We start from the raw sequence: 26,682 nt of genomic DNA on the forward strand, positions 1-26,682 counted from the left end.
GACCATTCACAAAATTTTACATAGGCTTATATGGCAAAATGCCCAAAACTTAAGCCCTCCACCTAGTAGTTGCACTTTCAGTTTGCTATTGGTTTTATATTACATAAACATCCAAAATACCAGGAGACAAACTTAACAGGGAAAATGGAGCTCCTTTTTTTTTTTCATTGTATAATCAAGAAAAGCCTGAAGGATCCTCACATTAATATTCTAATCCATTTTTTTGTACCCATAATTTTCTTCACCAGCATCGCTGGAACCAAACAGTGAATAGGTCCTCGCTGGAATTTCATTCCCCGAAGGAAAATCTATCCAACCAAACAAACTGTTTCAATATGATTTCTACTTTGGATCATGAAACTGTAAGACTTGACCCCCCATTGCTTCTCTTTTCAACAAAACTAGGTTTTCACCAAAAACTGCGTTAAATGGAGACTGTAAACAGTAATTGCACAATTTATAGATAAATATCCACAAAAGCATAGGCATCATCAGAATATAATGTAGAATTATCCATGAAGTATAACAAAGTCAATTGGTTCAGGCTTTCGATTTACCCTATCATATGACTTATTATGTAATGCCTATCATTTGTTAACACACCCAACGAAGTGAGTAATTGCAAAAACTTAAGATGGCAAATATTATAGTGATATATACAACAATTGGGCCAAGTTTTAGCACTTATGAGAAAAAGGATCATTGCATTAATTAAGCGACATTGCCTTAATAATAAATGTTATAATACAGTACCAGGACTTTACTTTGCATGAAACCTCCTGGATGCATAACTGAATGGAAACAGCAATTTCTAGTAAGATCATGCTCAAATTTGGCAAAAAAATCTACTCATCATATATGCCAACTTGTACATTCAGATAAAACTGTAGAGGCCATTCATACATAGTGAAGATAAATGTATATACAGGCGTGCTACATAGTAAGCATTTCAGCTTTGAGACTAATAGTTAACCCATCCAGAAACAACTTCAAGCAACAACTAAAGCCCTCACCTTAAGGGCATTTATTTCTGCTAAACATCTTGTCAGTTCCCTTTTATCAGCTTCATGTTTCCTTGCAATTGCCTCTATCTGTAAATTAAGTGAAGTTACGGCAGAAGTAGCATATGTTTGATACTAATGAAACAGCAAGAACAAGAGTTGCCTGGCGCTGACGATCCTCGTATTCTGCCAATATATTCGGGTTTAGAAAGAGAATTGAATACGCTTGAGAAATATTATCTTGTATAGCAGCCTCCAGTTCCTCAACAGTAGTTGGCATCTGCACACAAATCCGTTACCCTCTGAGGCAAATATACCAATATTGCCAAGTGAACTGCTCAGTAAATCTAAACCTAAACTGATAGCTTAAGCATTTGGGTGAAATTATAAGCAAGTACCAACCTCAAGGAATGCCTTTTCAAGTTCTGGAGTAATAGCTGTGACTGATTCTGCCTGCTGCTTGGCAGCAGCTAGCTGCCGCCTATGATCTTCTACCTCCTTCTTACCTGATGATAAGCGAATTGCAAGTTTGCCAGAGGTAAGCACATTTAAACAGCAATTGAAATTCTCATCCAACAATTAAACAGCTGCCGAATCCTTGCAAATTAAAGTTTCTGCTGAAATCCTTGAAGCCTGGATAAGAATGATTGGTAGAGGTAAACAGAGCCACTTGCAAAAAATTGCCACTGTTGTGCATTAGTGTTGGCCCATATCTGTTGAGAGAAAAAACTGAACCGAAGCCAAAATTACAATATTACCCTTATTGCTACAATACGTAAAATAATAAAGGAAATAGACAAATATGCCCCTATTAGCCAAGTAATCTCAACACTCCCCCTCAAGTTGGAGCATAGATATCACACATGCCCAACTTGACTAAAACAAGATGAAACAATTTACTCCCCAATCCTTTAGTCAACACATCAGCAAGTTGATCACTGGACTGAACAAAGGGCATACAAATTAAACCACTCTCCAACTTCTCTTTGATAAAGTGCCTGTCAATCTCCACATGTTTTGTACGGTCATGTTGTACAGGATTGTGAGCAATACTAATGGCTGCTTTATTATCACAATATAGCAGGATATGAATAGGAACAGATACACCAAGATCTTCAAGTAATCCTTTAAGCCATAACAGTTCACAAACTCCATGTGCCATTGCACGAAATTTTGCTTCAGCACTAGATCGAGCAATCACATTCTGCTTTTTGCTGCGCCAAGTCACAAGATTCCCTCCTAAGAAAGTACAATACCCAGAAATAGACTTTCGGTCAGGAGATCCAGCCCAATCAGCTAGATCAGATCAAGGGAAGAAAAAAATCGATTTTTTCAAGGTTTTGAAAACTTGAAAAAAATCGATAATTCTAATTTATCCCAAAGAATCTAAAAAAATATGGTGGTCCACGAACTGCAGTGCTTTGGTCTTCACACACGAGAGAATTGTAGGCCAACGGCAACGTAGAAACAATTCCAAACAAGAAGATCCAAAAAATCGCAGAAGAAGTTGAACCACCTATCGCGGACTCATTAGTGCTGCCCTACACTGTGAAAGAGAGCAAAGGAGAAGATGAGAAGGAACTGCGGTGGGAGAGAGTGAAGGTGTGAAGAGAGGACAGAAAGGTTGCGCAGAGGAGAGATTAGGTTAGGGTTTCAGTTTAGATCTGGCTCTGATACCATGTTGAGAGAAAAAACTGAACTGAATGCTTGGTTAGGTTTATGTGACCCCAAGCTATCTATTTACAATAAAGCCAAAAGGCCAAAGTTACAATATTACCCTTATTGCTACAATACGTAAAATAATAAAGGAAATAGACGAATATGCCCCTATTAGCCAAGTACTCTCAACAATATCTACATGAGGTTAAGAATTCTTGAAAAAGAATTCCAGTTACTTATTTAGCATTAACATTAACAGAATACCCTAAATATCTATATTTCATTTAGATCCCCCAAGGTTTTGAGAAAGTAAGAAACCTTCTGTGATCTCGTTTTACTTTTACAAGTTTCTCTTTTATATGATGTATATAATCTGTTAAATTATTTTCTGACATCTTCTCAAGATAGCATGTCGACATGTTGTTAATACCCTTTCGTGTGTAACTCCCATGTAGTGTGCAGGTCTAATACTAGTTTGACGAGGGAAAATATATGAAAAAAGAACTTCAATCAAAAGGAATAAAATCAAAGAACACTCACAATACTCAAGGTGCAATGATGCTTGCAGCGCAAACTTCTCATGCTCCTTGAGACTGATTTCCATTTCTCTAATCTAAACAAATAGAACAGGAAATACCAAGAAGTAAGATTTAAGATGATATTAGCCCAAAAAAACTATCCATGACAGATTAAAGATGATATTAACCAAAAAAATTATCCATTACAAGCCAAAAAGAGAATAGAAAAGAAACACTTTGAGAGGTGAGACTTGAAAGCCAAAGATGGAAGAGACACGGTAGTTATGGGAGCTTGAAATATACTAGGAGTCTTCTAAAGATGAAAAGCAAAACCAACACTATTGAATCACTTCATTTTAGGTCATCCATTTTCCCTCCCTTGAGCATGCAAAATGACTGCTGTGAAAATCCACATGAAAAACTAAAAACTTGACTAGTGACCTGCTAAGGTTTTCCTACAAGAATTTAAAACAAAAAAAGTTTTCCCTTCATGGAACTTGTTCTAAATTGCTATTACATGAAAAATATTCAAGAGCAATACTCAATTAAAACATCGATTGGTACAACACTCTTTTTTATGTTACAAGTATCAGAGAATGCAACACTATGAGATGGAAAAATCGGTACAAGAACTCAATAATCGCTTCAAAACAGTAGAGATGTATAAGGTTGAGACTCTGATCCTTCAAAGTATCTTTTATTGCGCTGTCTTGTCTCCAAAGCAAGCCGCACTCCAAAAATTCTTGGGAAGATGAGACACGATGTAAGGATTTCAACACTGAAACAAATGAATGATGGTTCTCAGGATACCCAAGACAAATTGCCGAAGTTGAGAAAGAACCTCCAGTATTGTTGAGACAAATCACAATGGAGAAATAATTTACGAGTGGATTCTCCCGATGCTTTGCACAAACAACACTAGTCTACTGAGACCAACTTCCGCTTCCTGAGACAATGAGGAGATTTTATTCCAAGTCCTTCCAGCAGAAGGAGATCTCAGGTGGGACATTCAAAAGCCAGACAGCTTAAGCAGAAAGGAGGCTGGAGGGGTAGCAAAGAATTTTCCAATAGCTAGGTAATAAGACTTAACAGAGAAAACTTCACTTTTTAAAGAGATTCAGCTTATCTTTCCCACAGCCTCTAATCATAGCATTAGAAAGGGACAAAAAGAAAGAACAAACAGAATCATGTTCCCAATGATTAAGACAGGACACCACTTAACAGAGGGTGAAACAAGAAGGGAACAAGAATCATGAGGAAAATCGACAGGAGAAATGTCACTGAGCAGTAAACTCCACAACCATTGCCAACATTGAATTGATGGATGAAAGTATCCCGGCCCTTTCCAATGTGTTTCCATATGCCGAGACCAGACCGGCAAGACACTTTCAGAATTCTCAATGAACTTTGATGCAGAAGAGGAATGAAGGCAGGAATAAAGAATGAAGCTGCATACGTAAGACAGCAAACCCAACCCAAAAAGGGGAAAAAGGAAAATTCACATCTTTGACTGCTAGAGCTACCTTAGTAATTTGAGAAGGATGATAGTCTGACATATTAGAAAAATAAGGAAATATTCTCAGATAAATTGGCCATAGGTTACTATGAGTCGTATGAGATTCAAGTGAAATATATATCCTCCAACTTGAAATATCTTCAAATGGTTAATAAGACAACCTGAGACTGATAAAGATCAATACCTAGTAACTTCTTATACACCATGAAGAACAACTCTGCTAAAGAGCACATAGATCATAGAAAGAAATGAAACTAAAAGTAGCTAACGATCAAGAGGATCCACTTAAGCTTGTTGAGAATGACTATTGCAACATGCCATATGACAGATTATTGACATTTTCTTTGGCAGCAAGGAAACAAAATTCCACGGAGAAAGTAGGAGTAGAAAACACAAATGAATGGCAATAAGGTCATTGATATGAAGCTCCAGATAAATGTACTAGCGCTACTATTCTTAAATTATCATACAGGACCCCATTGCGGTCTCTCTAGCTTCATTTCCATTTGTTCCCCTTCAATTCACAGAATGTGAAAGAAAAACATAATGGATTTGTCGTAGGCAAACAAAAGAAATGATGCATCGTATAGCTATGGCATGGTGAGTACCTTTGCATCAAACTCAATAGAAGCCATATGTATATCGGCAAAACTTCTTTTGTGAGAAAAAGCCTCACCAAGTAATTCCTGCAGAGTGCAAACAGCAAACTACGAATCTGACATTCCTAAGAAAATGAGACAGGCTAGATGTCAATGTTTTGAGGAAATTCTAGCACAAAACAGCAACAAAATATATTGCAGAGGTAATATTCAAAAGGCAAAAGAAGCACAGAGCTGGCGCTTCAAGGTCTCTCTAGACCTGCACATGAAGTGCACATTTGTATCACTCAGCATTAAATCCAGCAGCCTGCTCAGCAAGCTTTTTCACAATAGTATCCAGGTCATCCTCCTCCTGCAGAGAAGCCAATTTCTTTTCCCTTTGATCTGAAATTGGTTAATGAAACAACCATCAAAATCATGAGCCAAACAAATAATGAAGAGATATCCTCTTAATAGGATTTGTTAATTTGAACTTACCAACACGATTTACCATTTCTTGCTTCTTTCTATTGCGATGATTATTAGTATTGACAATCTCCTCCTACAAGATATTAACAGTAAATAGTCTTTCATTAATGGGTCGCAAATAACGTCCACTATCAAGTCTATCTGAAATTGGCACTCATATATCAAAAACCACTCCAATTAAGGAAACGATGGCACTTTTTTACAAAATAACAGATGCCAATGACAAAAACAAACATAAAATGGAAGTTCCATTTCTTTTTCTGCATACACGCCGCTTGCAAAGCTTCGAAGCTTCATCCTCTATCTGTCTTATGTCAGACTGGAGTGGTTTCAGACTCCTCTAAATCACTAATACGATCTTCCAGGTCCTTTTTCCTGGATCGCAGCCTTTCTATTTCGCCGGTATCAGAACCTATGCAAATGGTGTGGAGACAAAATTTAGCAAACAGAATGCAACAAATATAAGATATTGATCTATGAAGTCTCTAGGATACATACTACACAAGAGAAGACGCGCGCAATCAACTGGCTCCACACTCCCTGAAACATGATTACCATATCTAGACCTTGACCACCTGTAGTGATTATCCGGAGTCCAAAAATATAAAATTCCCAACTTCGAAACGTCATCTGCCTTCTGATCAGTTTCTGCTGTTCCAATGTACTCATGAAACGAGAACACAGTGGTTAGGCCGAACAAAAGGGTTCTGTCCATTACTTAAAATTAACCAACTCCCTGCTACTGAGTTTCTTTTCTTCGTATTCCAAAACTGACTGCTGTGGAAGGCTTAAACATACCAAGTATTCCAGACCAAATTGACTGATCATAAACTCCTTGACAGCATCAGGAGCATCAAAGACTTGGTCGACCCGGAAAAAAGGAATTTCAGGTTTCTCAACATTAAACTGGCCTGTCAGTTTGTACCTTCTCTGGAATGTGAAGAGGTCCTTTATGACGACCACTTTTACCCACATAATTCAATACAGGAACATCAAATGGCCGGAGATTTTTTACAAGGAAGTCTCGATCCCCAGAATCTTGAGTTATGAAAGACTGAAATCACATAAGTACATTATCCAATGGGGTGAGAAATTATCACTGATTGAAGAGAATATACCAAATGGAGGGATGAATAACACAAAATATAAATAAGGACTGACCATATGGAAATGCAGGGACAGTTTTGTGACATTCCGAATTTCGGCCCATAGTTGGGATTTATAAAACGTGTAATTCGTCAGTGTGCTTATAGTAAAATCTCGCCCGGAACCGATCACTCTCGGTTATTGTTTTAAAATTGAGATTTCGCTAGAATCGCGCTCGATCGAATTTGGCCGTTATTTAGACCCCGAACTTGATGATCGATTTTCGGGAGTTTCGGACGAAATAAATTGGACGGTGTCAATATTATCGTAGCGGCGTTGAGATTGTCAGAATAATGGAAAAAAGGGGAGTTTTTGACCGGTTGCGAATTTGGACTAGTAGACCTCCCTCGATATAGTTTGATTTAATTAATTCGGCCTTTGTCCCTTTTTATATGCGAGGCTTATTTTGGACCGGTAGATCGCTTTCGATTTTGAAATTGGGTCATCGGATCGCATTTAATATTTGATTGAAGTTAAATTTTTTATTGTTTTCTCTCTCTCTCTCTCTCTCTCTCTCTCTCTCTCTCTCCCCGGTCACCTCCCCCGCGCACGTCTATCCCTTCTCCCCCGTGTCGACCCATCCCTTCTCCTTCTCTCTCTTCCTTTTTCTTTTTCTTCTTCCTTCTTTCTTCTTCTTCTTCCTCCTCCTTCGCCGCTCGATCGTTTCGCTCGCTCGCACCAGCCCGACGCCGACCGAGCTCACCTCCAGCCCCGTCACCGTCGCCGCCGCCGTCGCCTGTCGCCCGACCGAGCTGTGCCGCCGCTCGTCGCCCGCGACCGTCGCTCGTCGGCTTTGTCCGCCCTGTCGCCGGCCCCGTCCCACGCGCACGCGAGCAAAGCAGCTTGCCGGCCGCGCCCGCCGTGGTCCGGCGTTGCCCAGCCGTCCGCCGGCCTGTCCTCCGTCGCCCGGCCACCCGAGACGCCGCCGTGCCACCTCCGGCCGCCGCGCGACCCCCTCTCCCCCTGTTTTTCTTCCTCCCCGACGCCTCCCCTGTTTTGGGCTCTCCCCGGCGCCGCCTCGACCAGCAGCCGCGCGCCGCCGTACCGGCCGCCGTCGCTGCCCCGTCTACCACCACCTAGCCCCGGCGACCCTGCCCAGCCAGCCCGAGAGTGCCCCGAGCCGTGGCCGAGCCCGCGCCCTTGCTCGTACGGTTCAGCCGAGGGGGGGGGGGGAGGGGCGTCACTGTTCATCCGGGCCCGTACTGTTCATTCCGGGGGTACTGTTCATCCGGGGCCCGTTACTGTTCATTCCGAGTACTGTTCATCCGAGGCCCATTACTGTTCATTCCGAACACTGTTCATCAGGGCCCGTTACTGTTCATTCGGCACTGTTCATCCGGCCCGTTTTTGAGCCCGTGCGGGTTTTTCCCGAGCCAAATTGAAGTAAGTGACTTTCTAAACCCTACCTAGTACTTTGGGTATTTTATAGGCTTGTCTCGGGTTTAGAATGGCTAGGGCGTGTTTTAATTTAATTATATTATGATATAATTGTGCTAATTGGATTGGATAAAATAATGTGCATGATTTGGGTGATCGTACATGGCCGACTTGAACGTTGGGTTTGTGGATTGACGTGGCGAATTGTGAATATGGATCGTTTGATGTAATTGGCGTGAAATTGATTGAATTGAATGGCGTGTGCATGCCTGTCGATTATAAGCCCGGATTGATCGGAGGGCTACGGACTTGGGACGTGTTGACGGCGGTCCGTGTGAAGGCATGAATGGCCGGTGTGCCAAATGGATGCGGGCTTGAGACGTGTTGACGGTGGCCCGTTAGAGGTGTGTTGGACCGGGACGTATTTACGTCGGTCATTGGAAATTGAGCCCGGATTGATCGGAGGGCTACGGACTTGGGACGTGTTGACGGCGGTCCGTGTGAAAGCATGAATGGCCGGTGTGCCAAGTGGGCCTGAGGCGCAGTGGCGCGGGCAGTGAGAATGGACCTGAGGCGCAGTGGCGCGGGTCGTGAGAAAGATGTTCGGCCACGCATGCGAATTGAGTGATTGAATTGGCTGGTTGAGCGTGTGATTGAATTGGCTGGTTGAGCGTGTGATTGAATTGGCTGGTTGAATTAGTTGGATTGATTGAGTGCAAGTGTGGTTGGTGTTTGAGCGGTTGTGATGTGCTATTTAATTACTATTATTGTATTATCACGTTGTGACTAACGTGTAGAGTTGGCATGGGCTTGATGACGAGGTAAGTGCAATGATGCGAATTTTATATATTATGGGGTAGATTGCATGTACGACTTGTCTGGGTACGCATTGGCCTACGTGGGGTATAGGGGGTTGCTTATTGAGACTCGTTCTCACGGTTATTATATAACCATTTCAGATCCGCGACCGTGATCGATTCGGAGATGCCGCCAGAGCTCCACAGGGATTGAAAGATAGATCATTTACCCTGTCTTTTGAGTACCTTTTGTAGAGGAGATAAGTTTGTCAACCACCGCCCCCTTTTGAAAATTGTGGTTTTAAATTTGGTAGACTGAGTTATTGTTTTGTATTAATGACTGCTTTATGAAATTATTGTTTCGTGCTATCCTTTTGTCATCTTGTTAGTTGTCTGGGTTGTTTTATTTTGCTTCCGCTTGCGTAGTTCGTTTGGGTCGGCGACGCGTCCTGGGACGTCGCTTTCAATACGACCGTGGAAGGGGTGTCGCGAGCCCGTTGGGGTTCGGGGCGTGACATCCCCGTTGATTTGGTATCAGAGCAAGGTCAGCTCGATCCCAGTGGTCGAAACCGGAGTGATAAGGAGCGATGACTTTGGGGTAGCCAGTTAGGGAGATTTGTGTGCAATGCGTACCCCAGACTGTGTGATTATGATTTGATAAGTGATTTTTATGCAATAATGTGTGAGGTGCGGTGGCCAGACTTGAGGTAAGTGCACGAACTATGTTGGTTGTGATTGGTTGTCGGTTGTGATTGGCTGCCTGCTTAGTGAATTATTGTTGTGATTCGCTGCCTAGGGCTTTAGACTGGTAGAGTTGGCCTAGGTTTTTAATTCCTGCGTGGAACTTAGCAGGTGAGCGTTTGTGAGAATCGGTACGATGAGCAGTCAAGGTCGAGGTCGAGGTAGGGGTCGAGGTAGAGGTCGAGGTCGAGGTCGAGGTCGCATAGCCCCGTTAGCTGGAGTTATGGAGGATAATAGAGTGGATGAAATCTGGAGGGCGCTCGAAGAAGCAGGAATATTATCTGGTAGACAGACGGGGGAAAGAAGTGCTAATGTCGCCGCTGCAGCTGCCAGCGAGATTGTTGGGAATAATGGAGATCAAGGGAATAATGTAATTGGTGGAAATCCTGGTCCAGTGCGAGTAAATGCGATCAGGCCAATGTCCAAGTTGGTCGAACAGTTTCTGAGGTTGAAACCCCCAAAGTTTGATGGGAGAGGTGACCCCGAGGCTACACCGAGATGGGTAGAAGAGCTAGAGAAAGCTTTTGAGGTGCTGGGGTGTACTGAGGAAGAGAAAGTAACCTTAGCAGTCTACCAGCTTCAGGAAAATGCCAGCGATTGGTGGAGAGCCACCAGAGGTCAAGTGTTCCCCGCTGGTACTGCCCCAAATTGGACCGTTTTTACCGAGACCTTCAACGGCAAGTATTTCTCGGAAAGTGCCCGAGAACAGAAATTGGCCGAATTCATGAGACTCCGCCAAGGTCAGAGGTCAGTAGATCAGTATGAAGCCGAGTTTGCAAGGCTGTCCAAATTTGCCCCCAGAATGGTGGAGGACCCAATGGACAAAGCTAGGAGGTTCCGGGATGGGCTGAAACCGGACCTTCGCAGTCAGATGATCTCATTGAACTTGAGGGGCTATAACGAGATATATGAAAGGGCCCAGGCAATTGAGCGAGATCAAACGGATCGGGCCGCCGCTTCTGGATCGCGGTATGCCCCGACTAGGGATGACCGTCAACTTGGGAAAAGGCCCATGGCAGGAAATAGTCGCTTTGTCCCTCCCGTTCGGAGGAATATTGGGAAGCCAAACCGTTATCAGAACGCCCCATGTAGGCTATGTGGAGGAAGGCACTGGAATGGATCGTGCCCAAATAGGAGCGGAGTCTGTTTTGTATGTGGCGGAAGGGGCCATCAGATGAAGGACTGCCCCAACAATAGGCAGGCTGGGTCGCCTGCACTCCCGCCGCCGCCGCCCCGGAATGGAAATCAAACTAGAGCTATCCAGCCGGCCAATCAGAATAGGCCGCCGGCCCAAGGCCGGGTATATGCAATGGCAAGGAGGGAGGCTCAGGACGCGCCTGGCGTGGTCACAGGTACTGTCTCTCTCTGTGATCATGCTGCATATGCCTTGTTTGATCCGGGGGCGTCGCATTCATTTATATCTGAGCAGTTCGTTAAATTATCTGGGATTGAGCCGAAATCGCTTGATGTTATGCTGTGTGTTACTACTCCACTGAATGATAAAGTGCTGATTGCGTTTGGATGTCCCGATTGTAAGATAGTGATCGGTGATAGGGAAGAAAGGATAGATTTGGCGGTTTTATCTATGCATGACTTTGATGTGATTGTCGGTATGGACTGGCTAGTCAAACAGAGAGCTGTTATGGACTGTAGTAGCAGGATGATCCAATTTAATCCAGTTGGACATCCTAGATTTGAGTTTGTGGGAAACCGAGGAGGAACCTCGATCCCTTGGATTTCGTCGCTCGAGGTAGCCAAGCTTCTGAATGAAGGGTGCCAAGGATTTCTGGCAAATGTAGTTGATTCTACTGCAGGAGAGCCGAGGCTAGAAGACATAGCCGTGGTGTGCAATTTCCCTGATGTTTTTCCTCAGGAATTGCCGGGACTGCCACCTGATAGAGAAGTGGAGTTCGTGATTGAGTTAGCCCTAGGGACGGAACCAATCTCGAAAGCGCCCTATAGGATGTCACTGTCTGAATTGAAGGAATTGAAGGTCCAAATGCAGGAGTTGCTAGATAGAGGCTTTATCCGCCCGAGTGCGTCTCCATGGGGAGCACCGGTGTTATTCGTGAGAAAGAAAGATGGATCTTTGAGGTTGTGCATAGACTACAGACAGTTAAATCAGGTGACCATTAAGAATAAGTACCTACTACCAAGGATAGATGACCTATTTGATCAGTTGCAAGGAGCATCGATGTTTTCAAAGATCGACTTGAGGACGGGGTACCATCAACTGAGGATTAAAAAGGAGGATATCCCAAAGACGGCATTCAGGACGAGGTATGGGCACTATGAATTCACGGTAATGCCGTTTGGACTGACTAATGCCCCTGCTGCTTTTATGGACTTAATGAATCGGGTATTCAAGGAGTTTTTGGATCAGTTCGTCATCGTCTTCATAGATGATATTTTGGTGTATTCAAAGAGCCCCGAGGAACATGAGGTACACTTGGAAAAGGTTCTACGAACGTTAAGAGAGCATGCACTGTATGCTAAGTTTAGCAAGTGCGAGTTTTGGCTGAACCGAGTAGCATTTCTTGGGCATGTAATTTCCGGAGAAGGAATCTCCGTGGATCCGGCAAAGATTGAAGCAGTGATGGATTGGCCGAGACCGACGACGGTTACTGAGGTTCGAAGCTTCTTAGGACTGGCAGGTTACTATAGACGATTTGTGGAAAGATTCTCAGCAATAGCCACTCCATTGACAAGGTTGCTTAAGAAGGAGACTAAGTTTGAATGGACGGAGAAGTGCGAAGAGAGCTTTCAGGAGTTGAAGCAGAGATTGACGACTGCGCCAGTGCTAACGATCCCTTCAGGTTCGGGAGGATATGAGATTTACAGCGATGCTTCGCTCAAAGGATTGGGATGCGTGCTAATGCAACATGGAAGGGTGGTTGCTTATGCATCGCGTCAGTTAAGGCCTCATGAGATGAACTATCCAACTCACGACTTGGAATTGGCAGCAATTGTTTTCGCACTTAAGATTTGGAGGCACTATTTATATGGAGAAAGGTTCCAAATTTATACGGACCATCAGAGCCTCAAGTATTTATTTTCGCAGAAAGAATTGAATATGAGGCAAAGGCGTTGGATGGAGCTTTTGAAGGACTATGACTGTGATATTTTGTATAATCCCGGAAAAGCCAACCGGGTAGCGGATGCCTTAAGCCGGAAATCGAGCATCGCGCAATTAATAGTCAAAGAGTGGATTTTATTGGAAGAAGCGCGAGACTCAGAGTTTAAGTTCGAGGTAGGACGCCTCTCCAGTTTGGTGGCAACGTTAAGGATTGAACCGGAAGTGCAAACCAAGATTAAGGCGTTACAGTCTACGGACCCTGAGATTCAGAAAATTCTGGAGATGGATGGCACTAAGAGGAAACCGGACTTCCAAGCGTCCGAGGACGGAATTCTTAAGTTTCGAGGACGGTTGTGCGTGCCCGATGATTTGGAACTTAAGGAAGAGATTTTATCGGAAGCTCATAGGAGCAATTATAGCATTCATCCGGGCAGCACGAAGATGTACCAGAATCTCCGACAGCACTATTGGTGGAACGGAATGAAAGCGGATGTGGCCAGGCATGTGGCTAAGTGCTTGACGTGCCAACAAGTGAAGGCACAGCATTGTAAACCTGGTGGGATGTTGCAACCGTTGGAAATCCCAGAATGGAAATGGGAACATATTACAATGGATTTTGTAACGGGATTGCCAAGAAGCCAGAGGGGACACGACTCTATTTGGGTGATAGTGGACAGATTGACAAGTCGCGCACTTCCGGCAAAGGCGAAAGGATTTTGAGCTAGAAAAATACGCAGATTTATATGTACGGCGGGTAGTCCGATTGCATGGAGTACCGGTATCGATCACTTCGGACCGTGATCCCGGTTTCATCGCGAATTTTTGGAAAAGTCCGCAATTGGCCATGGGGACTAAGTTGCAATTCAGTACGGCCTATCATCCTCAGACGGACGGCCAGTCTGAAAAGACGATTCAGACATTGGAAGACATGCTGCGAGCATGTGTTTTGGATTTTAAAGGTGGTTGGGAGGAACAGCTGCATTTAGTCGAATTCGCCTATAATAACAGCTTTCAGCAGAGTATTGGGATGGCGCCGTTTGAAGCACTTTATGGCAGAGCGTGTAGAACACCGTTGTGTTGGGATGAAGTGGGGGAAAGAAGTATAACGGGTCCAGAGTTGGTTCAACAATCGGTAGAAACAAAGAAAGATTATCCGGAAAGGCTAAGAACACTGTGAGCCGTCGTAAAAGTTACGCAGACCGAAGGCGTAGACCGTTGGAGTTTCGAGTTGGCGACCATGTGTTTCTTAAGGTCTCGCCGATGAGAGGACTATCTCGATTTGGCAAGAAAGGGAAACTAAGTCCAAGGTATATAGGCCCATTCGAGATTTTGGAAAGGATTGGGATGTTAGCATATCGTCTCGCCTTGCCGCCGAATTTGTCGCAAGTTCATAACGTCTTCCACGTGTCAATGTTAAGAAAGTATGAACCGGACCCGACCCACGTGCTGAACTACGAGGAAATAGACGTGGACGACAGAGTGTCGTACGTGGAAAAGCCAGTTCGGATCGAGGACAGAATGGAGCGAGTGTTGAGGAACAAGACAATTCCGATGGTTAAAGTGATTTGGGAACACCATGGAACCGAAGGTGCGACGTGGGAAAGTGAAGAGTTGATGCGACACCAGTACCCCCATTTGTTTGAATAGTTGGGTTGGATTGTAAATTTCGAGGACGAAATTTTTGTAAGGGGGGAAGAGTTGTGACATTCCGAATTTCGGCCCATAGTTGGGATTTATAAAACGTGTAATTCGTCAGTGTGCTTATAGTAAAATCTCGCCCGGGAACTGATCACTCTCGGTTATTGTTTTAAAATTGAGATTTCGCTAGAATCGCGCTCGATCGAATTTGGCCGTTATTTAGACCCCGAACTTGACAGTCGATTTTCGGGAGTTTCAGGACGAAATAAATTGGACGGTGTCAATATTATCGTAGCCAGCGTTGAGATTGTTAGGAATAATGGAAAAAGGGGAGTTTTTGACCGGTTGCGAATTTGGACTAGTAGACCTCCCTCGATATAGTTTGATTTAATTAATTCGGCCTTTGTCCCTTTTTATATGCGAGGCTTATTTTGGACCGGTAGATCGCTTTCGATTTTGAAATTGGGTCATCGGATCGCATTTAATATTTGATTGAAGTTAAATTTTTTATTGTTTCTCTCTCTCTCTCTCTCTCTCTCTCTCTCTCTCTCTCTCCCCGGTCACCTCCCCCTGCGCACGTCTATCCCTTCTCCCCTGTGTCAGACCCATCCCTTCTCCTTCTCTCTCTCTTCCTTTTTCTTTTTCTTCTTCCTTCTTTCTTCTTCTTCTTCCTCCTCCTTCGCCGCTCGATCGTTTCTGCTTCTGCTCGCACCAGCCGACGCCGACCGAGCTCACCTCCAGCCCCGTCACCGTCGCTGCCGTCGCCGCCGTCGCCCGACCGAGCTGTGCCGCCGCTCGTCGCCCGCGACCGTCGCTCGTCGGCTTTGTCCGCCTGTCGCCGGCCCTGTCCACGCTGCACGCGAGCAAGCAGCCTTGCCGCCGCGTCCGCCGTGGTCCGGCGTTGCCTGGCCGTCCGCCGGCCCGTCCTCCGTCGCCCGGCCACCCGAGACGCCGCCGTGCCACCTCCGGCCGCCGCGCGACCCCCTCTCCCTCTCGTTTTTCTTCCTCCCCGACGCCTCCCCGTTTTGGGCTCTCCCCGCGCCGCCTCGACCAGCAGCCGCGCGCGCCGCACGGCCGCCGCGCCGCCCCGTCTACCACCACCTAGCCCCGGCGACCCCGCCCACCAGCCCGAGAGTGCCCCGAGCCGTGGCCGAGCCCGCGCCCTTGCTCGTACGGTTCAGCCGAGGGGGGGCGTCACTGTTCATCCGGGCCCGCGCATCGTTCATTCCGGCATCGTTCATCGGGGCCCGCTATCGTTCATTCCGAGTAATCGTTCATCCGAGGCCCATTACTGTTCATTCCGAACACCGTTCATCGTGCCCGCTATCGTTCATTCTAAGCACTGTTCATCCGGCCCGTTTTTGAGCCCGTGCGGGTTTTTCCCGAGCCAAATTGAAGTAAGTGACTTTCTAAACCCTACCTAGTACTTTGGGTATTTTATAGGCTTGTCTCGGGTTTAGAATGGCTAGGGCGTGTTTTAATTTAATTATATTATGATATAATTGTGCTAATTGGATTGGATAAAATAATGTGCATGATTTGGGTGATCGTACATGGCCGACTTGAACGTTGGGTTTGTGGATTGACGTGGCGAATTGTGAATATGGATCGTTTGATGTAATTGGCGTGAAATTGATTGAATTGAATGGCGTGTGCATGCCTGTCGATTATAAGCCCGGATTGATCGGAGGGCTACGGACTTGGGACGTGTTGACGGCGGTCCGTGTGAAGGCATGAATGGCCGGTGTGCCAAATGGATGCGGGCTTGAGACGTGTTGACGGTGGCCCGTTAGAGGTGTGTTGGACCGGGACGTATTTACGTCGGTCATTGGAAATTGAGCCCGGATTGATCGGAGGGCTACGGACTTGGGACGTGTTGACGGCGGTCCGTGTGAAAGCATGAATGGCCGGTGTGCCAAGTGGGCCTGAGGCGCAAGTGGCGCGGGCAGTGAGAATGGACCTGAGGCGCAGTGGCGCGGGTCGTGAGAAAGATGTTCGGCCACGCATGCGAATTGAGTGATTGAATTGGCTGGTTGAGCGTGTGATTGAATTGGCTGGTTGAGCGTGTGATTGAATTGGCTGGTTGAATTAGTTGGATTGATTGAGTGCAAGTGTGGTTGGTGTTTGAGCGGTTGTGATGTGCTATTTAATTACTATTATTGTATTATCACGTTGTGACTAACGTGTAGAGTTGGCATGGGCTTGATGACGAGGTAAGTGCAATGATGCGAATTTTATATATTATGGGGTAGATTGCATGTACGACTTGTCTGGGTACGCATTGGCCTACGTGGGGTATAGGGGGTTGCTTATTGAGACTCGTTCTCACGGTTATTATATAACCATTTCGGATCCGCGACCGTGATCGATTCGGAGATGCCGCGCAGCTCCACAGGGATTGAAAGATAGATCATTTACCCCGTCTTTTGAGTACCTTTTGTAGAGGAGATAAGTTTGTCAACCACCGCCCCTTTTGAAAATTGTGGTTTTAAATTTGGTAGACTGAGTTATTGTTTTGTATTAATGACTGCTTTATGAAATTATTGTTTCGTGCTATCCTTTTGTCATCTTGTTAGTTGTCTGGGTTGTTTTATTTTGCTTCCGCTTGCGTAGTTCGTTTGGGTCGGCGACGCGTCCTGGGACGTCGCTTTCAATACGACCGTGGAAGGGGTGTCGCGAGCCCGTTGGGGTTCGGGGCGTGACAGTTTTGTGCAGAAGAAATGATAATAATATATATTGGGTGCAGAAGAATTACTATAAAAAAGAATGTGTGCTGAAGGAACAATGCTGCAGTATATCTAACATTCTAAAAATTAACCAACTATAACAAAACGTTGTTAAATTAAATAAACGAAAGTCTCAAATCCATGCCCCAATGAACAATTCTTACTTATCATCCTAAGAAAGCTATACCATGTGCCATTCTAAAGCAGCCATCTCCAAATTTGTTATCTGAGAAAAGGATACAATTGTGGAATTCTTGGACCTGCCAATATGCCTCCTGCTCAAAACTTGCAGGGAAACACGCAACTCATTACCTGTCACGCATCCTGAGGCATATTGTCAAGACAATCCACACAGACTTGTGCATATCTCCACTCCTATATGAACAAGTGTAGGATTTCCAAATTGACGGAGTATAAAAAATATAGTCTAGCTACCCAAGGGCGTAATGTAACATTTCCTTATTCCTGTACCTTGCTGATTCTGGACTACCCCATAAATAACAGCTGGCTTTGTAGTCAAGATAGAAATCCAGCCTTGATATGAAGCAATAGCTTCAATAAAGGATTCATGATGCCAATAGGCTCATGGCAAGCATATGCAATTAAATGGTGCAAAGAACAATCGACTACCCTTACTCGTGCAGATTTTCACAACATTCGAGCAACTACTGTGTATAAAAGGAGTTTATGCATCAGCAGAGTAAAATGTTACTTTCTAGTCAAATAAAAGGATCGAAGAAGGCCAAATTTTGGAGGGAATAAGTTAGAGATGGGGATCACATGTCCATTTAGTAGATAAAACAACTAGAATATGGAAGTTGAGCTCTCTTAGAGACTGAAAAATATAACATTACCATGGTCTAGCAACAAGACAGCTATGCTACTACCTCAATTTACCAGGTGTCCATTATGTTCATCAAAGCTTTAAGTGGAACTTAACAGCTGCTTTCCTTTCATGTGTTAATGACATAATCTGGCTCATCATATTTTTCATATCACAAGTTAATCAACTGATAACTAGAGACCTCAGGCCCACCAAATACATCTCCACAATTCAACTAGAAATAAGCATTCCACTGAAAAAGTCTGGATTTCATATTCAAGCGAGCTCGGTTCTTGAGAAAGGCAAATCACCAGCCCTCTCAAGTGCCTCACCATCGCGTTCTTCAAATAGGCCACTATACACAGGCCAGACATTTAGAATGTACCGCAGTAAAGGAGGGCCATGTCAATCAGCCAAAGGAAAGATAACATCTACCAGGTACTATGCCAGTAGATATTGGAACACATGGGCCAAACTTTGCAATGGTTTAAGATACCATGGGTCTTTGATAACAAAAGGCATTTGCTTTTGCAACAGAAGGTAGTCAATAAATCTCCTAAACTTTCTAAACTCTGCTGAGCAAAAACTGTCACTAGGAATGATGATCTAGAAATGAAAACCCACTAGACAAGAATTTAATCAAGACTAGCCCAGAGCGGAAAGGAACAAAATGTCGCAAAATAACTTCAAATGATACATTTGTCACATGTACCTTCCACATGTAATAAGGGATGTGGCCTTCTAAGTAACTAGCATGTTCCCTGTCCGAAACATTAACCTGGTTTTACAGTGCAATAGAGTTAACAATGAATTGCAGGCAATAACCGTCAGAAGCAAAATTGAATTAACAGAATTACTTGAGTTCCTCAAGTAGCATAGGACCATATACCGCTTTATTCAATGCAGATCGATGTTCTTGCAACCATTGATAAGCTTCATATACCTTCTCAGTTCCAGAATGTTTTAGTGCATATAGAAGTTTGCTCTTTCTACTTTCCATATCCTTCAACCTACAAAAGATGCAAGTGAAATACCAACATTTTTCCCAATTCAAATAAGGGGAAAAAAATAGCAATCTTTGACAGGGTTAAGTGCATGACCATTACACCTGTCTAAACAATGCTGCAATGACATTTTGAGTTGAACCAAACTTCTTTCCTGCTCTGACTTTTGCTGTCTCACGTTCCTCTCAGAATCTTCTATTTCTAGGATAGAAGCACGTAACTTGCTCTGACAAGAGACAACAAACAAAGTATCAAGAGAAAAGGGATAGACCATGAATAAGGCCTGCAAGTTAATAAAAGTCCAACAGTACCATGAGCTGTTGATATCAGATTGGCTATTTAATAAGATTTATGTGACTATGCCATATAAGGTGGCTGAATCATGAGTGTTATTAGATTTCCTTCAATAGGCACTTTTGGTGTTTTTTTTTTTGTCAATATGTTATTTATTCAAGCTCATTCTTTTTAATAATTGATATTGTTTATGGTTGTTAAGTGTACCACATTTTTTTTGACGTATAAACTTTATAAAAAGAACAGAGAAATGCATATTGAATGAAATCCAACTACAATCCCAATAAAGTGTCTCCTTCAAATCACACAGCAATTGATTTACATCTCTTTTCTACAAAAAGTTCCCTTTCCTTCAACCAAAAATAAGAAAAATCTGCAGGATAAAGACTGTAAGATGACTTGAGAGATTGGAGGCTACACATTTATAACCACATTGGCAACACTAGTTCAGAATTAGAGAGACAGAGAGAGACAGAGAGAGAGAGATTCCTCAAGTCATCTTAATATTCATCTCAGAACCTGCAAACCGGAAAAGGTACTACTATTAAACATCATCACATACAGGTCAAATAATCATTCCTGATGGAATAGTACATTTGGAGATATATCATTAGAAATGTCAGCTTTTATGGAGCTTTGCCGAGAATAATGTCATGAAAATTCGTAAAAGATATTGCTCTTAAGGAATTTGGCCACCGACATTTCTGAATTTAGCTTTTGTATCTTACCTTGCTACCCAGGCTTCAGAATAACTCCTTCTCAAGTAGAAGTTCACTCAACTCAAAAAATGAAGAACAAAATTTAGGTAATAAGTTATGGCATACGATTTCAGCTGTTGGCGGCTCGTATGAAGTCAAATTTTTAAGTTCTGATTGAGCAGCAGCAAGTTCCTCCTTTGCTCTTAAGATTCTTTGCTGCCAGGATGCTTCTTGCTTCCTCAAATCCTGGATTTCCTTAAACTTTCCCTGTGATTGCACCTCCTAAAAGCATGAAATAAAGGCGGCAGTAATTGAAAATTTTTAACTAAGAAAGTGACGATCAGAGTAAGAAATACAAATATAGCCACTATACCAACTGGGTTTCCTTCTCCATAATTTCCATGCATCTCTTGGCGTTGTCACTTATGAGACTGCCGACTGTTTTACATTTAGCTTCCAGCGCCACTTTATCCTTCTTTTGTTTCCTATAACCAGTTAATACATCAGCCAACAATTAAGGTTCCAAAACAGGGAAAAAAAACCCAACAAAGAAGGAGTTCAGTTTAAACTTATACGTCTGACCAAAGAAAATTTTTAACTTAACTCTAACTGCCAACAAAGAGAAGACGTCAAGCTGCTATTCCTCCAACAATTTTTTTATTTGGAGGGAGAGAAACCTGAGGTTATTTTCCAGTCTACAGTCTCCCTTTTTTTTTTTATGTTAAGAAAAGATGGTTACACATTTTGAGTAGTTTGGTAGACTTTGTAGACTCTCTCTCTGTAACTTTTCTGGAAGGGTAGTACCCCCTGGTATCTTTGTTAAATTAAATTCTCTATTGCCCTAAAAAGAGAAAAAAAATTTGGCCTGCCCATACTCTCACTTCAAACATCAAAATTACTCATTGACCTAATAAATGGAGCAGCCACATAATGGAAGTCAATCTTCCTCAGCTAAAAACAACTAAGAATTTCAGTGAAAAGACTAAATCCATGCTATTCGATAAAATCCTAAGTCATCATCATGCAAAATTTTGCAGTCAACATGAGCCACGAAACTACAGAATGAGAATGAAAGTGACATGCATACATACACCAGTATCTTTTACTTGATTATATTTTAATCAAACTTGCACTTGATAAGATCAAGCACAATAACCATAAAAATCAGTTCGATTCACATAACATTGGAAATACTATTAAAAAATGCTTGAAAGCATACCACCACAAGACCCTACCATCATATAACGCATCTACGACGGCTAACCATAGGATATCTCATTCCGATTTCTTTAGGATAGTAACCTTACAAAATGTCATCAGCACTACAATTTGCATATTTTTGTGACCCATAGTTCTCCTCCATTATAAAGATCTAGAATTTTTAAAGAAACTAGATCATGGGCTATGGGAGAGACAAAGATCATCTCTTGCAGGCAAAGACTTTTGGAGCAAAGATCTCATAGATAGACCAGTGCTAAAGATATCCAGAAATAACAGGGATGATGTTGCAGAAGCCCAGTGACACCTCAAAGCGCACAATCAACTATTACAATTGCCTAGTAAATAAGCAAAGGGGCACCATGGTAATGACCAACCTGGAAATATATACCAATAGTAGTACATTATGTAAGCTAAAGGGAAAATAATACCGGAAAGCAATAAAACCATTGATACTTCATATGATCGGGAGGTGCAACACCAACAGGTGCACAAAATGAGTAGCAAACATGAGAATGACTAATTAGATGTACTGAAATTCGAGAAAAGAGAAAAGTCTGGATTAGAAATGAATCTTTTCAAGGAAGAGTTCGTGTCAACGAACGAAGGATAAGACAAGAGAAGCTCATTGTAGATGGTTCCCATGAAATGAAGACCTCCCAATGCTCCACTGATGATATGATTATCGGATGGAGCTGAGAGGAGTAAGAGAGATAAAAAAAAGTACGTGGAATTCGACAATAAGGAAATATATAGAGCACTTGGATCTTTCAGAAGACTATACACAGAATTGAGTTGATTGGCGCAAAAGGATTCACATAACAGACTCCACCAAATGACATAATGCCTCTGTTGCTAGTTGCTATATATATACACAACTTCCTACACAAATGTAACAACAATCAAGGCTTTTCCAACCTAAGTAGGACTATTTACTTGATCCTCTGTTTCATTGCGCAACCTTCCAATACACACAAACACATATATCACAAGCTCATGTAGACAGTGAATACATGTCCATTCTGCTTAAACAGGCACATAGACAGATACACAACTAGTACAATATAATATATTTTCCACATCTATTAGGCATTAGCACACTCACAGATCAAGTTACATACTCAATGGGCTCTTTAAAATCATTTAAAGTCTTTGCAGCTTCATTTAATTTGTTCTTTGCATCATTTTCCAGCTCTTTAGCCTTCATATATTCAGCTTTTTTCATGTCATACTTAAGCCATGGCAACTTCTTCCTCATCACCTTCGCCTGCAAATGATCAACAAAAGTAAGTAAATAAAGCAAATGAGAACAATATCAACAAAAAATGGACACAAACCTTTTCTAGCAGTGCTTCCCTTCGTCGTACACGCTTCACATCTTTCTCTTGTTCAGCATTAAGGGCCTTCAACTGATCCAGAGTTTCTCCATTTCTCTCAACAGACAAACAAAGTGGAAGAATTCAGGGATGTTTGGTTATTTCCGAAACTACTCACATCATTGACAGGAGGGAGAAAGAGACAAAGTATAAAATGGACCCGCTCAATTAATTTCAAGTCATGACTCTTCTGAATAAGAGCATCATGCTGGATAGGAAGCTGAGGATCGCCAACAGCCTTCTCCGTCTCTTTCAGAAATTGCACAGGAGTCAACTTGGCAAATTCACAGACCCTGTCTTGCGGCAGAACTGCACAACCAACAGCCATGCACCAAAGAAAAAAGGATGGAGTAAACCGTCCAAGAAGAGTTGATTATGAAAGTTGCAAGTAAGAGATTTACCAAATGAGAATCTGTTTCATAATTCGTTCTTGTATTATATATAGATAAGCTATATGCAAATCACCAGCAAAAGACAATAAAAAGAGCAACATAATGACAAAAAACATAAAAAGGAGGAAGTTAAAAGAACAAAGCACAAACCAATATTTCATATTAGTCGCACAAACAATCAACTAATTTAGATGTAGAAGAACTGCATGCATTAAAGAAGAGAACAATGAAATTATGGTACCTCAATAAAAATAGACATAAATTTGCATTTTTAACAACATCTGCTGAACCAGTTTTACAGAAGCACACAAGCAGCAGTCTTCCCGAAAATAGAAGAGAGCCAGACAACGGTGACATCATAAAGGAAGGGCAGGTTGGCTGCGAGGATATTACGCCGAAAGAAAAGCGATACTTGTAATTCTAGCTTCACAGAAATTATAATAATCGTCAGAATTTATTTTCAAGAAAGGATTTTCCTTCATCGTACAAAGAACGTGAAGAGATAGCCAGACGATCACTCACGATATCTAAAAGGAAAAGCAGGTTGGCTTCAAGGATGTTTACACAAAAAGACAAGCAAGATTGGTAAATCTAGTTCAAAGAAATTATACTAAACATCGGACTCTCACATTGCCTATGGGGTTTTAATAGGTCTTTTATTCATATGGCCTCCCTCCACCTATCAACTTAAGCTTGGAGGTTTAACTTTCTAACATGGTATACAAGCCAAGTTTGCCCCACATTTATTTGTGTGCGAGGCTCCCCGTTCGTCAACTTTACGAGCAGTTTGCAGTCTGGTTTGCATGTGACAGGGAGTGTTAAAGCATCTCACATCGCTTGTCTATGGAGTTTCAATAAACCATTTATTTCTATGGTCTCCCTCCAGCTATGAGCTTAATCTTTTGAGTTGGACTTTCTTAACATTGTTCAATGTAAGAATTTCATTCAATGCCAAAGAATGAGAGTATGATAGCCACATTATAATATCTTAAGACAAAAATCAGTTTGGCTTCAAGGACATTTATGCAGAATCAAACTAGACTGCAAGTTCAGCTTAAACTAGTTTATAGAAACATCAAAATTGGTTTTCAAGACAGCGAGTTTGATTAATGGTGCCAACAGATGTGAAAAGAATGCTTACTATGTAACATTATTACAAGAGCCAACCTGAAACTTCTCTTTCATCACCTATACTGTAGCACAACTGGCTTCAAAGAATAGGACCTTTGAAAGCTTAGGTTAAAACCTAAGAAGCTTAAGCAATTTATTCTTAGATGTAAGACTACTATCTAGTTAGGAAAGATTACTTGTCTACCTTCTTTTATATAATTTCCCTATTCATCTTGTAATTCATCATGCATACACCATGTTTACTTGGTTTCTTCTATCTCCATTCCGCAGAACAATCTAATTACAACAAAAAAAAAAAAAAGCAAAAGAATGTTAGTCTGGATATAGAGCACCCTTAATGCTGAAACCAAACTTACTTGAGTTAAATTGTTGACTTGAATGTTGAATCTTTGAGTAACAGCAAGTATCTCTTTCTTGGGCACTGCTTTGCCTGAAACATGGCATGTATCAGTAAGTAGAGTCTCTCACGCCCCTCCACCCAACCCAAAGAAAATGGAAACTCAATAGAAAAATTTGAAGCATTGGTGAATGCATCCTGGGAGAGAAAGAGAAAAATCTGCTTTCTAGAAACTCAATTCCAATCAAATTATAAAACTGTCAAATGCAAATTCTACTCAAATTGAAAAGAAAATTACATTTGAAGCAACAGTGCTAAAGAAAGTGCTGCGAACCAGCGACAGTATATCTACTAAGCAAAGTGGGTGACAACAGTCAGTCTCATAATGTCAATTTCTACGCCAAAAAACCTAGAAAACATACATTTCAAAAGACAACTCAACCAGCATTATGCACATATCTGGAATTCTAGTTGCTGTCTACTTGATACAGGCGTCCTTATCTCAACTAAACACAATCATCGGGAAACAAAGTGCTAAATGGTGAATGCGGTGGAACAAACCTAAATTCCACTGCGTGTCAAGCATTAAATGTCTTACCATTAAACAACCAGTCAGAATTGTTCTGAGTACTTATTTTACATGTGATGATAATATGCTCCTCCTCTGTGTCCCCTCTCAAGGAAATTTTAATGTATCTATTTTCCTCCCCGCGCTTCACATATGCTCCAACATTCATTGCTCTTCCAAGCAGCTGCAAGTAACATAATTCTGAACAAATTATAGATGCACTCGTGCATGGTGCACCTGCACACGCGCTCGCATACACGCACGGACACTCGCATGCATAGACACACACAATATATAACAAGCTAACAAGTGATCAAGTTCCAAAGATGACTAACCGAAGGGTCGCCTCCAAGACCTAAAGCAATGGGACATACAATAGAACTCTTCCCAGAACCGTTTGGACCAATTACAAGGTTCAATCTTGAGCACGGTTTGCATTTCAAGTAGTCAAAAGTCATAACACGTAGTTCAATCTCGACAATATTCCCGGGCAAGTAATCATCTTCTCCCCTGAAGAAAAGTTCAAAAACACACTTCACTCTCTGGAATTGTAGAATTTGACATCAATTTGGAAACTGCCAGAAAGCGAATAAAAGGTATCCTTTGGTGTGTAAAAGAGGACGAAGATTAAAAGGAAGACTACATTCCCATGACTAATTCCAATCATGCATCCGGTCAGCAGACAAAGCTTAGATCTATCCAAGAAATTTGGCCTGGGTGTATGACAAGAACCTCACATAGGTTCCGTCTACACACCTGACATCCCTCTAGAAAGGCCTACGTCCCGCTTGGCCTATGTTGATTTTCCTTTACACGACCTCCCCTCTGGATGTGCATAAAGGCTTTACCACCCATTTCTTTTCTTTACTTCAGGGCAAGTCACCCATTGAATCCACTAGTTTAATCTTCAAATATAATCACCTACTCGTCCACCCAATTAACCGATCAAATCAGCTACTCTCGTCACTTTCAAACTCTCTGTTTTTCGGATTACGAATCGAGCTGGGGACATCACGCCAAACATAATTTTGTCAGTTAGAAAATATCAGTCCGACTGCTTTCGACTTCCTTCTTAAAAACACTCGCATAAGGTGATATTGATTTCGAAGAAAATCATTTTCGAGTACCGCGAATTTAGCATCAGTTTCTTTGTTCGATCCCGCCATCACCAGTTAAGAAAGGGGAAGAAGAAGAAGAAGAAGAAGAAGAAGAAAGGCTCCAGCACTGGTTCTCACGGGCGGCAATTCTTGGGTGGACGATGGAACAAATAACGAACAAACGCAAAAAGCTCCACAGAGAGAGGAGCGAGGGATAAGGATGCGGACCTGACGATCTTGGGGCGTTTAGCGGGAGGCTCGGCCATCAATCGCTTTCGCAGTCGTTGAAAAGCTTAGAGCTCGAGAGCACGGGGGGCGTCGGTGAAACCCTAGGGCGGGGGGATGGGGATGCGGATCAAGCCATGGCGATGAGCGAGCCTACTAGGGTTCCGCCGCGGAGAGAGGGGCGATTCGGCGAAGCATCGACGGGGGGGTTGGATGGAGAAAGCAAGAATTGGCGCGAAAGGAGAGAGGTCCGATTC

At 42.7% G+C, this 26,682-nt stretch overlaps 1 pseudogene; it reads right to left on the reverse strand.

The window, feature by feature from the left end:
* The window catches only part of LOC115691709 (structural maintenance of chromosomes protein 5-like), a 29,228-nt pseudogene extending 2,959 nt beyond the window's left edge, over positions 1-26,269 (reverse strand).
* Positions 26,270-26,682: the final 413 nt, after the last annotated feature.

The sequence above is a fragment of the Syzygium oleosum genome, unplaced genomic scaffold, assembly GCF_021117445.2.
Source record: "Syzygium oleosum isolate NSW1041296 unplaced genomic scaffold, Sole_v2.1 Sole_v2.02, whole genome shotgun sequence".
Taxonomy (NCBI): domain Eukaryota; kingdom Viridiplantae; phylum Streptophyta; class Magnoliopsida; order Myrtales; family Myrtaceae; genus Syzygium; species Syzygium oleosum.